The following is a 16679-nucleotide window of genomic DNA, read 5'->3' on the forward strand; positions in this document are numbered from 1 at the left end:
GCTGCCAGAGGAGGTAGTTGAGGCAGGGACTATCGCAATGTTTAAGAAACATTTAGACAGGCACTTGGACAGGACAGGTTTAGAGGGACTTGGGCCGGTAGCAGGCACGTGGGGCTAATGTAGATGGGGCATGTTGGTCAACGTCAGCAAGTTGTTTCCACGCCGTAAGATTCTATGACTCCTCCCCTACCAAAGTGCCCTTGTGGCATTAAAATGACTAAATAGCTGCTGAACACAGGCCACGACGGGCACTGAATCAATCGTACTTTGGCTGCATAAAACTCTTGTTAACATTTCTGCAGAAAAAACAGCATGCTTCATCCACTCACTGTGTAGGAACGAACTGCAGATGCTGGTTTAAATCGAAGGTAGACACAAAATGCTGGAGTAACTCTGCAGGCCAGGCAGCATCTCTGGAGATTCCTTCTCTCCAGAGATGCTGCCTGACCCGCTGAGTTCCTCCAGCGTTTTGTGTCAAGCTTCATCCACTTCTCTATAGTGACCATAACTCAGCCGCACGAGTCAGTTGGTCAATTAATCTCAGTCCCACACGGAAATACAGCTTCCAAAACGGGATCATTGATGGCACATTCCATTTCACAAGCCTGTCCATATCTTGCTTGCCCTTATTCTATCAAGGCACACAAATCTGCTCGCACGAAATAACCTGTCAAATTCCCCCTTTGAAATGTCATTTCTTTAGCTCCGATATCTTTAGAGGCCAACACGACTTATTACAAGAATCAGAGCATTAAAAAAAACTCAAGAACAATGAATGCGCTCCTCGAAAGTTTAATGAACGCACAACATAACGACCCAATGAAGTGCTGACGTTAACACTTCATTTACAACAAGCAATTAAGTGAATTTATTGACGCCAATGTTTTATGTACTTTTGAGTATTCATATCCCTGCAAATTAGCACAAAAAGTGCTTTCGTTGAGGTTTTATATTTAAGTAATGACTTTAAAATGATAGTTTAGTTTAGAGATACAGCGTGGAAATAGGCCCTTCGGCCCACCGAGTCTATGCTGACCAGACACACTAACACTATCCTACACACACGGGACAATTTACAATTATACTAAACCAATTAATCTACAAACCTGTATGTCTTGAAAGTGGGAGGAAACCGGAGCACCCGGAGAAAATCTACGTGGATCATGGGGAGAACATACAAACGCCATACAGACAGCACCCGTGGTCAGGATCGAACCAGAGTCTCTGGCGCAGTAAGGCAGCAACTCTAACGCTGTGCCACCATGCTGTTCAAATTCGCATGTATCCAAACTCCCTGGAGATTTTGGGCTGCCTTGTGTTTTATGAGCAAGCGAGAGGCCAATAGTATTTTGTCTATCTTCAGTGTAAACCAGCATGTTTTTGATAAATGGTGGATAATCACACAGCCGCCTCAGCAAAACATACCCAGTTAAATGTAGAAATCCAGAATTAATTTGGACCCGAAATGTTGACTTATTCTTTCTACAGATGCCGATAGTGTTCCCATTTTCTGCATTTGTTGGTGTAGAAATCCAATTGCTGATCTCTCTAAAAGCACATCACCACCAAACGCAACAGGCAGGCACACTGAATGGCACTAAACTGCAACTTAAGGCTTCATGGCAAGGAGGAACGCCAGATGCTGGTTTACACTGAAGACAGACAAAATGCTGGAGTAACTCAGCGGACCAGGCAGCATCTCTGGAGAAAAGGAATAGGTGACATTTCGGACCGAGACCCTTCTTCAGAGCCTGAAGGGTCTTGAGCCTTGGGCGGCACAGTAGCGCAGCGGTAGAGTTGCTGCTTTACAGCGAATGCAGCGCCGGAGACTCAGGTTCGATCCTGACTACGGGTGCTGCACTGTAAGGAGTTTGTACGTTCCCCCCGTGACCTGCGTGGGTTTTCTCCGAGATCTTCGGTTTCCTCCCACACTCCAAAGACGTACAGGTATGTAGGTTAATTGGCTGGGTAAATGTAAAAATTGTCCCTAGTGGGTGTAGGATAGTGTAATGTACGGGGATCGCTGGGCGGCACGGACTTGGAGGGCCGAAAAGGCCTGTTTCCGGCTGTATATATATGATATGATGTGAGCCGAAACGTCACCTACTCCTTTTCTCCAGAGATGCTACCTGAAGGCTTTACCCTTCTGTTAAATGGAAACTTGCTAGTTAACACTTTGAACACACAAACTACGTGCACACAAATGCACGCCGAGTTCAGTAGGATGAGGGGGGACTCACCAAACAGGATGGCATGGACGTCGAAAGGACATTTCCACTAATGGGAGAGTCTAGGACCAAAGGCCGTAGCCTCAGAATAAGAGGACATAGCCTTAGAAAGATGATGAGGGATTTCTTTACTCAGACGTGGCTTTGGAGGCCAAATCAATAGATATTTTTAAGGTGGAGATTGACAGATTCTTGATTAGTAAGGGTGTCAGGGGTTATGAGGAGAAGGCAGGAGAATAGGGTTTTAGAGGGAAAGATAGATCAGCCATGATTGAATGGCGGAGTAGATTTAATGGGCCGAGTGGCCTAACTCTGCTGCTATAACTTACGAACTCATGAACTAAGCCAATTTTTAGTACCAGTCTTAAATTCATTCAATTATAATTAATGCAAATCTTAATTTGTTTTTACTTTTGTAATTTCCTCCCAATCTATTCTTGCCCACAGTACCAATTTTTTTTACTGAATGCACTGCTCATCTCTCACCTAGAGTCTGCAGTAGGCATTAATGATTTTTCAACCTGACTTAGTGTAAGAAAATAACTGCAGATGCTGGTATAAATCAAAGGTATTTATTCACAAAATGCTGGAGTAACTCAGCAGGTCAGGCAGCATCTCAGAAGAGAAGGAATGGGTGACGTTTCGGGTCGAGACCCTTCTTCAGACTGATGTCAGGGGGGGGGGAGGCGGGACAAAGGAAGGATATAGGTGGAGACAGGAAGACAGTGGGAGATCTGGGAAGGGGAGGGGAAGAGAGGGACAGAGGAACTACCTAAAGTTGGAGAAGTCAATGTTCATACCACTGGTCTGCAAGCTGCCCAGGTGAAATATGAGATGCTGTTCCTCCAATTTCCGGTGGGCCTCACTATGGCACAGGAGGAGGCCCATGACAGAATTGTCAGACTGGGAATGGGAGGGGAGTTGAAGTGCTCAGCCACCGGGAGATCAGATTGGTTAAGGCGGACTGAGCGCAGGTGTTGAGCGAAGCGATCGCCGAGCCTGCAATTGGGTTTCGCCGATGTAAAGAAGTTGACCTGACTTGTTCAGCAATCGCTCAGCCCATAAGGGCCAGTCATTTCCACACAAAACAAAATTCACCTCATTATCTTAAAAGAGCAACAAGGAGGCCGCTTGCATGACTGCTGCTCTAGCCACAAGTACAATTAATAAACACACAGAACAACCAAGCAAGCATTTGACTGGTAATTTATCTTCCCACAAAGCATTAATAGCAGAAGAATCAATGGGACAACTGAAGCAGAACCCTGCTGTACAAAGAAAAGATGCAGTGCTTGAGTAACTCAGTGGGTCAATTGGCCACTAGTTTAATCTCTGGAGAACATAGATAGGCAATGTTTTGGGTCAGAACCCTTCTTGAAAGAGTCCTGACCTGAAATGTCACATATCCATATTATAGACAATAGACAATAGGTGCAGGAGTAGGCCATTCAGCCCTTCGAGCCAGCACCGCTATTCACATGGCTGATCATCCACAATCAGTACCCCGTTCCTGCCTTCTCCCCAAACCCCCTGAATCCGCTATCTTTAAGGGCCCTGCCCTGTTTGCTGCCCTGTCCTTGTTTGAAAGCCTCTGCTGCGCCTATTCTCCCAGTGATTTATTGGGACATGAGACAGCGTGATCACTCGCCTGAACTTTGCACCAACTAATCAAGTGCCCAAAGTATTAAGAAAAAAACCCCCACACACGTGGAACGACGGATATGATAAATTAATCAGATGATCCTGAATTGCATCCCAGGCAGTTTCCAAATAACGGGAGTCCCGGACGCACAGTTAATCCCGAGCAGTAATTAGGGGCTCACTTAGATGTAGATGTACGGGCGGCACGGTGGCGCAGCGGTAGAGTTGCTGCCTTACAGCAAATGCAGCGCCGGAGACTCAGGTTCGATCGTGACTACGGGCGCCGTCTGTACGGAGTTTGTACGTTCCCCCCGTGACCTGCGTGGGTTTTCTCCGAGATCTTCGGTTTCCTCCCACACTCCAAAGACGTACAGGTATGTAGGTTAATTGGCTGGGTAAATGTAAAAATTGTCCCTAGTGTGTGTAGGACTAGTGTTGGTGTGCGGGGATCGCTGGGCAGCGCGGACCCGGTGGGCCGAAGGGCCTGTTTCTGCGCTGTATCACTAAATCTAAAAAAAAAAATCTAAGAATCTAAATCTAGAACATACAAAACATAGACATAGAAAATAGGTGCAGGAGTAGGCCATTCGGTCCTTCGAGCCAGCACCGCCATTCAATATAATTATGGCTGATCATCCAGAATCAGTACCCCGTTCCTGCTTTCTCCCCACATCCCTTGATTCCTTCAACACCATGACGTTAAGAAATCTTCAAGTTTTTAAATTGGATTTTTAAAAATTGAACACAAAAACATTCAATTGCTCAACAAAATAGAAATAAAAAGGAACCTATCCCCCCCCCCCATCTTGCCATTGCTGCAGTTCCCATTGATATCAAAGATAGACACAAAGCGCTGGAGTAACTCAGCGGGACAGGTAGCATCACTGGAGATAAAGGATGGGCGACATATCGGGCAGGGCCCCTTCTTCAGACTGAAAGTAGAGGGGAGGGATCTGGAGGCAAGAAAAGGCCAGAGCTCCAATGTGAAGGCTGCCCCCATGGATATCACTTAGGTCAAAGGTTCAGTGCTGGGTACAAATATGGCGTCAGATCTCCGGAAATCCCATCAATTATGGGCACTGCCACAGGTAGTGCAAGAAAATAACTGCAGATGCTGGTACAAATCGAAGGTATTTATTCACAACATGCTGGAGTAACTCAGCAGGTCAGGCAGCATCTCGGGAGAGAAGGAATGGGTGGCGTTTCGGGTCGAGACCCTCCTTCAGTCTGAAGAAGGGTCTCGACCCGAAACGTCACCCATTCCTGCTCTCCTGAGATGCCGCCTAACCTGCTGAGGCACTGCCACAGGAATACATGGTGCTACCTGACATATGGCATCCGGTATCATTAATGTCAAGGCCTCCCCGTGTTAATTCCATGCGCGAGCATGGAAGTCAGATCCTTCAAAAAACAAAAAGTAGATTGGAAAAAATGTAATACTTTTTTTTCCCCCCCATTAAGATGCTTTACAACCGTCTCCTTCAGAGATTTACCCACAATGGACATTTAGACTGGCTGCACTTCCCTTGCTACTTCATAGTTCTAAAAATACCAAAGGTTCTGCACTTCTCCACTCCACAGTGCACTTTCCACTTCAGTCATTTTTGGATGATTTGTGGCAAAGTTCCTGCAATTTCCTCCTCCATTTCCTCAAAGGATCCTCGGATGCATCTTATCCGGTCCAAGGAATGCATCTAATTCCGAACAGCTGTTAGCAATCAAGTTGGACACAAAATGCTGGAGTAACTCAGCAGGTCAGGCAGCATCTCTGGAGAGAAGGAATGGGTGACGTTTCGGGTCGAGGCCCTTCTTCAGACCCGACCCGAAATGTCACCCATTCCTTCTCTCCAGAGATGCTGCCTGACCCGCTGAGTTACTCCAGCATTTTGTGTCTACCTTCGATTTAAACCAGCATCTGCAGGTTTTTTTCCTTTAGTAATCAAGTCGCTGGAAGTGATGGAAAAAGTGTCTTCAGCACTTCCCACATGACCCGATAGCAGCCTTTACAGGTACCATGGAGTCATACAGCGGAGAAACAGGCCCTTCAGCCCAACTTGCCCACACCGACCAACAAGTCCCATCTACGCTAGTCCCACCTTCCTGCATTCGGCCCCTATCCCTCCAAGCCTGTCCTACCCATGCACCTGCCTAATTGCTTCTTAAACGTTGCAAGAGTCCCTGCCTCAATAACCTCCTCTGGCAACTCGTTCCATATAGCAACGACCATTTGTGTGAAAAGGTTACCCCAAAATCTTTCCCCTTCACCATAAACCTATGTCCTCTGGTTCTCAACTACTTCCCCAGCAGCTTGCTCCACATGTTAAAAAAAAGTCACCCTCAGGTTCCCATTAAATCTTTCCCCCTTCACCTTAAACCCATGTCCTCCGGCTTTCGATTACCCTACCCTGGACAAGAGACTCTCCGTCTACCTGATCCATTCCTCTCATGATTTTTTTTTTTAAACGCCTTTAGCCCTTATCCTCCTGCACTCCAGGGAATAGAGCCCCAGTCTGCACAAACTCTCCCGATAGCTCAGACCCTCGAGTCTTGCCAATCCTCGTAAATCGTCTCGTGCCCTTTCCAACTTGACAACATTTTTCCTGCAACATGGCGCCCAGAACGGAACACAATACTCCAAAGATGCAGCCTCACCAATGCCTTTTATAACTGCAACATGACCAAGTAGGCCTGGCAGCATAAGCACACATTCCCACAGACTGTCATCTCATCACACCTCAACAACATAATGTTAAGAAGCCAACTTTTCATGCTTGGAGCTTTGTCAAGCATGTCTCTGGGAGGTCAGGACATGTTAGTGAGGACACGAGGGATTCTTTCAAAAACGATGATCACGAACGTAATGAACAGGAGCAAAGACGCAAATTTTAAACTTCTTCTGCTAAATGCAACTGGAAAGACTGGGGGTATGGGGAGAGGGCAGGAACGGGGTACTGATTGTGAAGGGCCGAATGGCCTACTCCTGCACGTATTGTCTATTGACGTTCCCAAGCAGCAGTTACAATGGTAGAACTCACCGGGAATCCAAGTAAATACTTTGAAAGAAGAGGAGGAATTTCTTCCCCCAGAGGGTAGTGAATCTGTGGAATTCATTGTGGAAACCGTCATTGAATATTTCTTTTAAACACAGATTGAGAGGTCGATTGATGTCTGAAGAAGGGTCTCGACAAAAACGTCACCTTTCCTTGTTCTCCAGGGATGATGCCCTAATTGCTGGGTTACTCCAGCACTATGTCCACTTTTATTGATGGGTTCTTGATTAGTAAGGGCGTCAAAAGTTGCGGGGAGAAGGCAGGAGAATGGAGTTAAGAGGAAAAAATAGATCAGCCACGATCGAATGGCGGAGCAGATTCGATGAGCCGAATGGCCTAATTCTGCTTCCATGTCTTATGGTTTTACACAAGAACGATACAAAACAGTAGGTTCTCTGGTGTAGCTGGCATTCTTCGCCCCCATTTTTGTATTTATTCCATTACTATTTTGAAGCTCTCCAAAGAGCAATTGGTGTAATTTTCCTTCACAAGTGCAGAGTTTAACCCTTCGATCTCGCTGCAGATTTTAACCCTCCGATCAAGCTTTACCTCTGGTCCTGCACACACTGTTCAGGAACTCCATACTGGAAAAAAAAATCCCACCGGCTACGTCGGAACTTCCCGAGAACAGTTCAAATGTAGCTCTCAGAACTAATGTTTAGTAGCAAAGAGCACCATTTACTGTGCAGTATTACAAGAATCTTCATCCAACATAACCTCAAACCAAATGTTTTGTGAATATTTTACATTAGCACTATAGATATTATGTATTTTAAGAAAATGTAGCTAACACGAGTAGAAGTAACAATCTGAAGAAGGGTTGAGAGAGGAGGGACAGGTAATAAGTGATAGGAACAGAACTGTGACAATCGGCCCATCAAGTCTACTCCACAATAGGTTGATACAGGCGAGAATCCTAGTCATGTTCTCCAGAGATGCTGCCCGACCTGCCGAGTTACTCCAGTATTGTGTGCTGTTGTGCTGCTTCAAGTAAGAATGTCATTGTTCCATTACGGTACATATGACAATTAAACACTTTTGACTCTTCCTGTACTGTTTCCATTTGAACAGATTCCTCCAACCCAGTTACTGTCCCCCCAAAAAATCTAACTCCCACAATTGGAGAGGATGTTTCCACTAGCGGAAGAGTCTAGGATCAGAAACAAAAGGATGTACCTTTAGAAAGGAGATGGGAGGATTTTTTTTTTAGTCAGAGGGTGGTGAATCTGTGGAATTTTTAGATTTAGATATTGTTTTAGATTTAGAGATACAGCACGGAAACAGGCCCTTCGGCCCACCGAGTCCGCGCCGCCCAGCGATCCCCACACATTAACACTATCCTACACACCCTAGGGACAATTTATCCTTTTACCCAGTCAATTAACCAACATACGTCTTTGGAGTGTGGGAGGAACCCGAAGATCTCGGAGAAAACCCACGCAGGTCACAGGGAGAACGTACAAACTCCGTACAGGATCGAACCCGAGTCTCCGGCGCTGCATTCGCTGTAAGGCAGCAACTCTACCGCTGCGCCACCGTGCCACAGGAAGCTAAGAAAGCCAATTCAGTGGATATTTTTTATGGCGGAGATTGACATATTGGTGATTAGTAACAGTGTAGGGCATTATGGGGAAAAGGCAGGAGAATGGGTTTGAGGGGGAAATATAGATCAGCCATGATTTAACGGCAGAGTGAACTTGAATGGCCTAATTCTGCTCCTACAACCTATGAACTATGAACCACGCCAGCAACCCAAAACAGTATTTTCCTTCATTTAATAACACCACTCAAGCCGTTAGTTCGAACCAATCTGGAGGAAATACATTTGACGTTAAAAAGACATTTTAGCATGAGAGGGGATCTTTTAGAAATATATAGAATGATAAAAGGCCTGGATAAGCTAGATGCAGTAAAAATGTTCCCAATGTTGGAGGGGATCCAGAACCAGGGGCCACAGTCTAACAATAAAGGCGATGCCATTTAAAACTGAGATGAGAAACAAAAACTTCTTCACCTAGAGAGTTGTGAATTTGTGGAATTCTCTGCCATAGAAGGCAGTAGAGATCAATTCACTGGATGAATTTAAAAGAGAGTTAGATATAGCTCTAGGGACGAGCAGAATCAAGGGATATGGGGAGAAGGCAGGCACGGGTTACCGATTGTTGATGATCAGCCATGATCACAATGAATGGCAGTGCTGGCTCGAAGGGCCAAATGGCCTCCCCCTGCACTTATTTTTTTGTTTCTATGTTTCTATGCACTACTTTCCAACCGGAGGTTAGGTACATCCAAACAAGACATCCAACTGGAGCATTGTAAAAGCACTTGAAGGAAATGGTTGAGAAATTCGACACGCATTGTATAAATAGAGCCCACAGTACAAGCAGAGGCCGTTTACAGAAAATAAAGCATTCAGGTCATTGATAGAATTCAAGTGTGCCTGAAGCATTTTGACTGGTGACAGTCCCCATGTGTGCATCTGTTTACCATTCAATCCAATACACAAACCGTGATGCTTTACCCAACCCCAGACAGTAAAGTTGGGAAAGAATAATGCTGCAGGAATCCTGCAATAGTTCACCGACCCTGCAGACAGAGGGCCTAAAGTTTCAGCACAGGCATGAGTTACAGATTGCATGCCTCCTGGTCACCTTCCCCTCAACTAGCAAGGAACCATTCTACATTTCCTTATCATCGAAGATAAGACGCAAAAAGTTGGAGTAACTCAGCGGGTCAGACAGCACCTCTGGAGAAAAGGAATAGGCGACGTTTTGGGATGGGATATAAGAAAATAACTGCAGATGCTGGTACAAATCAAAGGTATTTATTCACAAAGTGCCGGAGTAACTCAGCAGGTCGGGCAGCATCTCGGGAGAGAAGGAATGGGTGACGTTTCGGATCGAGACCCTTCTTCAGACTGAGTCAGGGGAAAGGGAAAACGAGAGATTATAGACAGTGATATAGAGAGATATAGAATAAACTAGACCAAGTGGACCCATTAGGCCCAAACCTCTCCTGCATTGGTGCAGCACCCTCTCCTACCCCCTCTCCTACCCCCTTCCCTCCCCACTTCCCCTTCCCCTCTCCATCCCTCTCAACCCCCCCTTATCCTCCCTCCCTCCCTAGGAGATAGATTTAAACTTTAAAATGTGAATAACTAAAAATATAACACCGATTTCAATAAAACTACTTGCTTTACCATTAAAGCGATGACGGTGAGTAAGGTGGGCCTAAAATTGTCACGCTATCGTGTACCATTTTGGCTGTAGTTCGATCACAAATAAACAAACAAACGAGAGTTTTAGTATATAGATGAATGAAAGATATGCAAAAAAAGTAACGATGATAAAAGGAAGCAGGCCATCGTTAGCTGTGGGCCAGGTGAAGTTTCGGGTCGACACCCTTCATCAGACAGTCAGGGGAAAGGGAAATGAGAGATATAGACAGCGATATAGAACAAATGAATGAAAGACATGCAAAAATGGAACGATGGTAAAAAGAAAACAGGCCATTGTTAGTTGTGGGATAGGTAAAGTTTCGGGTCGACACCCTTCTTCAGACAGTCAGGGGAAAGCGAAACGAGAGATATAGACAGCGATTTAGAACAAATAGACAATAGGTGCAGGAGTAGGCCATTCGGCCCTTCGAGCCAGCACCGCCATTCAATGTGATCATGGCTGATCATTCTCAATCAGTACCCCGTTCCTGCCTTCTCCCCATACCCCCTGACTCCGCTATCCTTAAGAGCTCTATCTAGCTCTCTCTTGAATGTATTCAGAGAATTGGCCTCCACTGCCCTCTGAGGCAGAGAATTCCACAGATTCGCAACTCTCTGACTGAAAAAGGGTTTTCCTCATCTCTGTTCTAAATGGCCTACCCCTTATTCTTAAACTGTGGCCCCTGGTTCTGGACTCCCCCAACATTGCATGAATGAAAGACATGCAAAAATGGAACGATGGCAAAAGGAAACAGGCCATTGTTAGTTGTGGGATAGGTGAGAGAGAGTTAGACAGCCAAAGATCCTTATCAGGTGTCGGAAAATAACTGCAGATGCTGGTTTAAATCGAAGGTAGACACAAAATGCTGGAGTAACTCAGCGGGTCAGGCAGCATCTCAGGAGAGAAGGAGTGGGTGACGTTTCGGGTCAAGACCCTTCTTCAGACTGAAGATCCTTATCATCGTCTGCTTCGATCTGTCGTTTTCACATCTTACCCTTCCACATACCTCTAGACTTCTTCTCCCCTGACTCTCAGTCTGAAGAACGCTCTCGACCTGAAACGTCACCCATTCCCCCTCTCCAGAGATGCTGCCCGTCCAGCTGAGTTACCCCAGCATTTAGTGTCTGTCTTAAGAGTGTCATTGTCGTTGCTGGAACCCCGTTGCTCACTGCTTGCCACCAGCTAGTGTTGCTTCAGTGCAACAACATCCCTTGATACGATTCCACTGCAGACCTAGACTGGGATGTCAAGACCCACACTTCCTTTCGCGGGAAACTTGACCACCGGTTACAGCAAATGCAGGCACAGACCGTCCTGTCACACACATATACATACAGGTCCTTCCACACGCTTGCTGGAGTCCCTTAATTCCAGCATTCCCTGTTCCATTACACACACACCCCAGTCTCAGCCCCTTCCACACAACATCTAGGGCCCCATAACTCCAGCATTCCCTGTTCCATTACACACACACCAGTCTCAGCCCCTTCCACATTACATCTAGAGTCCCATTACTCCAGCATTCCCTGTTCCATTTACACACACAAAGTCTAACTTGAGAGCTACATTTAACTCTTGGGGCTAAAGGAATCAAGAGATATGGGGAGAAAACATGAACGGGCTACTGATTTTGGATGATCACCCATGATCAAATTGAATGGCGGTGCTGGCTCGAAGGGTCAAATGGCCTACTCCTGCACCTATTGTCTATGTGTATCAGCCCCTTCCACACTATATCTAGAATCACACAACTCCAGCCCTCGCTGCCCCACACCAGTCTCAGGCTTTTACATACCAGCCAGAGTGCCATCACTCCAGCATTTACTCGCACACACACACACACACACACACACGTGTCAAGCCACTGACACTCCAGTCAGAGTGCCATTACTCCGGCCCTCCCAGTCCTACACAGATACACATTAGTCTCAGGCCTTTGCATCTTAGCTGGAGTCCAAAAACTCTAGCCCCCCCCCCCGGTGCCCAGCACACCCCCCCCCCCCCCCCGCCCCCCAGCCCCATCACTCCAGCCCTCCCGGTTCCATTTAATACACACACACACATTCCAGCCCTTCCACTCCCCACACAGTCCCATAACTCCCACACTCCCGGTCCCATACCCAATCACTTCCAATCCCTTACATTCCAGATAAAGGCCCATAACTCCAGCCCACCGGCCTCTCTCTCTCTCACATACACACACATACAAGTCTAAAGCCCCTTCCACATCCCATCTAGAGTTCCACAACTCCAGCCCACCCGGCCCCTCTCTCTCTCACACAAGTCTAAAGGCTTTAGACTTGTGTGTGTGTGTGAGAGAGAGAGAGAGAGGGCTGGAGTTATGGGACTCTAGATGGGGTGTGGAAGGGGCTTTAATATCTAGTCCCATAACTCCAGCCCCCCTCTCTCTCACACACCCACACACATACAAGTCTAAAGCCCCTTCCACACCCCATCTAGAGTCCCATAACTCTAGCCCACTCGGCCCCTCTCTCACACACACGCCTAAAGCCCCTTCCAGTCCCATTACTCAAAACCTCCTGGTCCCATATACAATCACTTCTAGCCCTTTATACCCCAGCTAAAGCCCAAAATCTCCAGCCCCCCCTCTCTCACACACACACACACACATACACCCGTCTCAAGCCCCTTCCACACACACACACCCCATGTAGAGTCCCATAACTCCAGCCAGCCCCCTCTCTCTCTCTCTCACACACACACAATCCCGTCCCAACACTCACACACTATCTCCCTCTGCTCCAACACCACCACCCAGTTTCCCACCCCCACTCCTCTCTCCCCACCCAAGCAACACCAGTCAGACCCAGCACCCTCCCTCCCCCCGTCCCAGCACATGGCCGGATAGTGGAGACTAGGAGCAGAGAACACAGGCACAGTGAGAGTGAGAGAGAGCGCTGGTGTCGCCGGGCACGGTTGTACAGTGTAGCCAGCCGCCTCCTCGCTGAAACCCTCCCCCTGGGTCTGCTCCACTCCACTCCACTCTCACCCCGGAGATAAAACATTTCCCCGAACCAAGGCTGTAATCTCTCTCTGTGAAACACTCCGCTCTCCACAGACAGCCCGAGTCAAACATTCTCCACACTGAAGCCCCTCTAACCTCCCCCTGAAACATTTCACCCCACACAGCCAGAGAGCTCAAACTAAACCCCCAAAGCCTCTCCCTGAAACACTCCACTCCGCTCCCCACAACCAGAGTCAAACACGCCCAAACTAAAGGCTAAAGCCCTTAACCTCTCCCTGAAATACCCCACTCCGCTCCCCACAGCACATTCGGAGTTAATCTTGCCCCAAAACCAAGCCCTCTAACCTCTCCTTGAAACACCCCACTCCACACTCTCAGGAGCCTAACATGCCCCAAACTAAAGCTCCCTTAACCTCTCCCTGAAACACCCCCCGCTCCACAGCCTGGGCCAAGCCTCTAGTCTAACCTCTCTCCCTGAAACACCCCACTCTCCACAGCCGGAGTCAAGCCTCTAGTCTAACCCTCTCTCTGAAACTCTTCACTCCTGGAGTCAAACATGCCCCAAACCAAGTCTAACCTCTCTCCCTGAAACACTCCACTCCTGGAGTCAAACATGCCCCAAACTAAGGCTGCCTCTAGTCTCTAACCTCTCTCCCTGAAACACCCCACTCTCCACAGCCTGGGCCAAGCCTCTAGTCTCTAACCTCTCTCCCTGAAACACCCCACTCTCCACAGCCTGGGCCAAGCCTCTAGTTCTCTAACCTCTCTCCCTGAAACACCCCACTCTCCACAGCCTGGGCCAAGCCTCTAGTTCTCTAACCTCTCTCCCTGAAACACCCCACTCTCCACAGCCTGGGCCAAGCCTCTAGTCTCTAACCTCTCTCCCTGAAACACCCCACTCTCCACAGCCTGGGCCAAGCCTCTACTCTCTAACCTCTCTCCCTGAAACACCCCACTATCCACAGCCTGAGTCAAACATGCCCAAGACAGACACAAAACGCTGGAGTAACATTCCCCAGACAGTCCAAGCCCCTGCCCTCCAGCCTCACTCACCTGTGTGTGTGTGTGTGTGTGTGTGTGTCCACTCTCCTGCTGAAGTCTGTGTCCCACGCCAGTGTTGACAGTCACCACCACTACCTCGCCCTCTCCCAGCGGCCCGGGGCAGCTCCAGCTCCAGCAGCCCGGCTCCAACAGCCTGACTGACTGACGCAAGGACTTCTAAAATAAGCTGCAGCCAAACTTCAAACAACTTCCGCGCCCTGCCTGCCTGCCTGCCTGCCTCTTAAAGGGGCTGCCCGCCGGCTTCTGGGTCGTTTTAATCCACCGCCGACACAATTCATTGACCCACCCACCCATAATTCATTCACCCACCCACAATTCATTCACCCACCCACAATTCATTCACCCACCCACCCACAATTCATTGACCCACCCACAATTCATTGACCCACCCACTTCTGCCTGAAGGGAGAATTCAGAAATTCCATGACTCAGTCTCCCAGCTCTCTGGCAGAGCCATGGACGAGACAGAATCCATTGGGAGAGAGAGAGAAGAAGAAAAAAAAAAGAATGAGACAGAGAGAAACAAAAATAAACCCCTTCCTAATTACTTGTAGCAATTTCTTCATTTCCATTCTTATAGGATCTTATGGAAACATCTACAATTCTTGAAGGATTGGACAGGCTCCATGCAGGGAAAATGTTCCCCATGTTGGGGGGGGGGGGGGGTGGGGGGGGTCCAGAACCAGGGGTCACAGTTTAAGAATAAGGGATAAGCCATTTAGGACTGAGATGAGGAAAAACGTTTTCACCCAGGGGGTTTGTGAATCTGTGGAATTCTCTGCCACAGAAGGCAGTGGAGGCCAATTCACTGGATGTTTTCAAGAGGGAGTTAGATCTAGCTCTTCGGGGGCTAAAGGAATCAAGGGAGATGGGGAAAAAGCAGGAATGGGGTACTGAGTTTGGATGATCAGCCGTGATCATAATGAATGGCGGTGCTGGCTTGAAGGGCCGAATGGCCTACTCCTGCACCTATTTTCTATGATTCTTTATTTGTTTTCTCTATGCTCTTATTCGTTCTTTCTTGATTTGTTTGTAAAATGAACAAATGAACAAAAAGGAACTGCAGATGCTGGTTTACACCGAAGATGGACACAAAAAGCTGGACTAAAGCAGAGGGTCAGGCAGCATCTCTGGAGGAAAGGAATGGGTGACATTTCGGGTCGAGACCCTTCTTCAGGCTGAGAGTCAGAGGAGAGGGACATGAGAGATACAGACTGTAAAGTTGTCATACATATTACTACGTGTGGATTGGAATTGGCTGTATCGTGAATTGGTGTGTAGAAGTCAATTCTCATATTTTCCTTTATTTTCTTATAACATTAATAAAAAGCCATTTGGGCCATCAAGCCTTTGGTAGCTCTTAAACCACTCACGACAGTTCAATCTCCACTTATTCTCTCTCACATGCTGACATCCATCCATCAGTGATTCCCCCACCACCACTTCCCCTAGGAGCAATTGACAAAAGACTAGCAACTTGCCAACCAGCAAATACATATCTTAAATAGACCAGATCAGAACTCGTTATAGGATTGTTACAGCACAGAAAGGGACTAGAAGCAAGGAACTGCAGATGCTGGTTTACAAAAAAAAAAGGCACAAAGTGCTGGAGTAACTCAGTTGGTTAGGCAGCATCCATGGAGAAAAATCAGGTTGGTACCCTTCTTTTGACCGATTGGGGGGGGGGGGGTAAAAAAATGCCAGAAGAGAGATGGGGCAGGACAAAGCCTAGCAGGTAATAGGTCAACACTGGCGAGAGGCAGTTTGATAGGCAGATGGTTAGACAAAGGCAAGAGATTTTTTTTTAAATCTGAATGTGTGAGACAAGACGATTGAAGAGTTGCAAATTGTGAAGCCAGATGAAGGAATGAAGGCAGAAGGGGGGGGGGGGAGGGGTATAAAGATAGGTGTGAGGCCAGGCTGGGCATAGGGAGGGGAACACACCACACAATGTATTCATCCCAGTGTGGAAACTGAAATAGACATAACATTTAAACATATCCTTAAGCTCTAGCTCTATTTCAAGAATCATGATCCCTGATTATCTTTAATACACTTTAAGAACCTTTCATTTTCTTTGGCATAACCTTGAGAATGGTTTGTGTTCAGGAGCCTGAGGGTCTAAGGGCCTGCTGGCTTGGAGCTTGTTTGAAGCTTGGGCTTTGACTAATTTAATAATACCTGATCTCACTCATAAGCTGAAGAACATCGAAAAGGTTCTACAGCTGTTTATTGGATTGTAATGGCTAAATGTAAAATGTTGCAGAATCAAGTTATATAGTTTAAACAAAAAGCTGGAGTAACTCCGGGTCAGGCAGCATCTCTGGAGGACAGGAGTAGGTGACGTTTCGGGTCGGGAAGAAGGGTCTCGACCCGAAACGTCATCTATTCCTTTTCTCCAGAGATGCTCCCTGACCCGCTGTGCTACTCCAGCTGTTTGTGTCTGCCTTCAGTTTCAACCAGCATCTGCAGTTCCTCCCAACACATGATATAG

General features: G+C 47.3%; 1 protein-coding gene across 2 annotated transcripts in view; it reads right to left on the bottom strand.

Moving 5' to 3' along the window:
• rhbdf1a (rhomboid 5 homolog 1a (Drosophila)) overlaps positions 1 to 14311 on the bottom strand; it is a 270605-nt gene extending 256294 nt beyond the window's left edge. For both annotated transcript variants that reach the window (XM_078418445.1, XM_078418444.1), the window contains exon 1: positions 14177 to 14311. The gene's annotated coding sequence lies outside the window, so the exon portion shown is untranslated. The remainder of the gene's footprint in view (positions 1 to 14176) is intronic.
• Positions 14312 to 16679: the final 2368 nt, after the last annotated feature.

Source organism: Rhinoraja longicauda, chromosome 21, assembly GCF_053455715.1.
Source record: "Rhinoraja longicauda isolate Sanriku21f chromosome 21, sRhiLon1.1, whole genome shotgun sequence".
In the NCBI taxonomy this organism is placed as follows: Eukaryota; Metazoa; Chordata; class Chondrichthyes; order Rajiformes; family Arhynchobatidae; genus Rhinoraja; species Rhinoraja longicauda.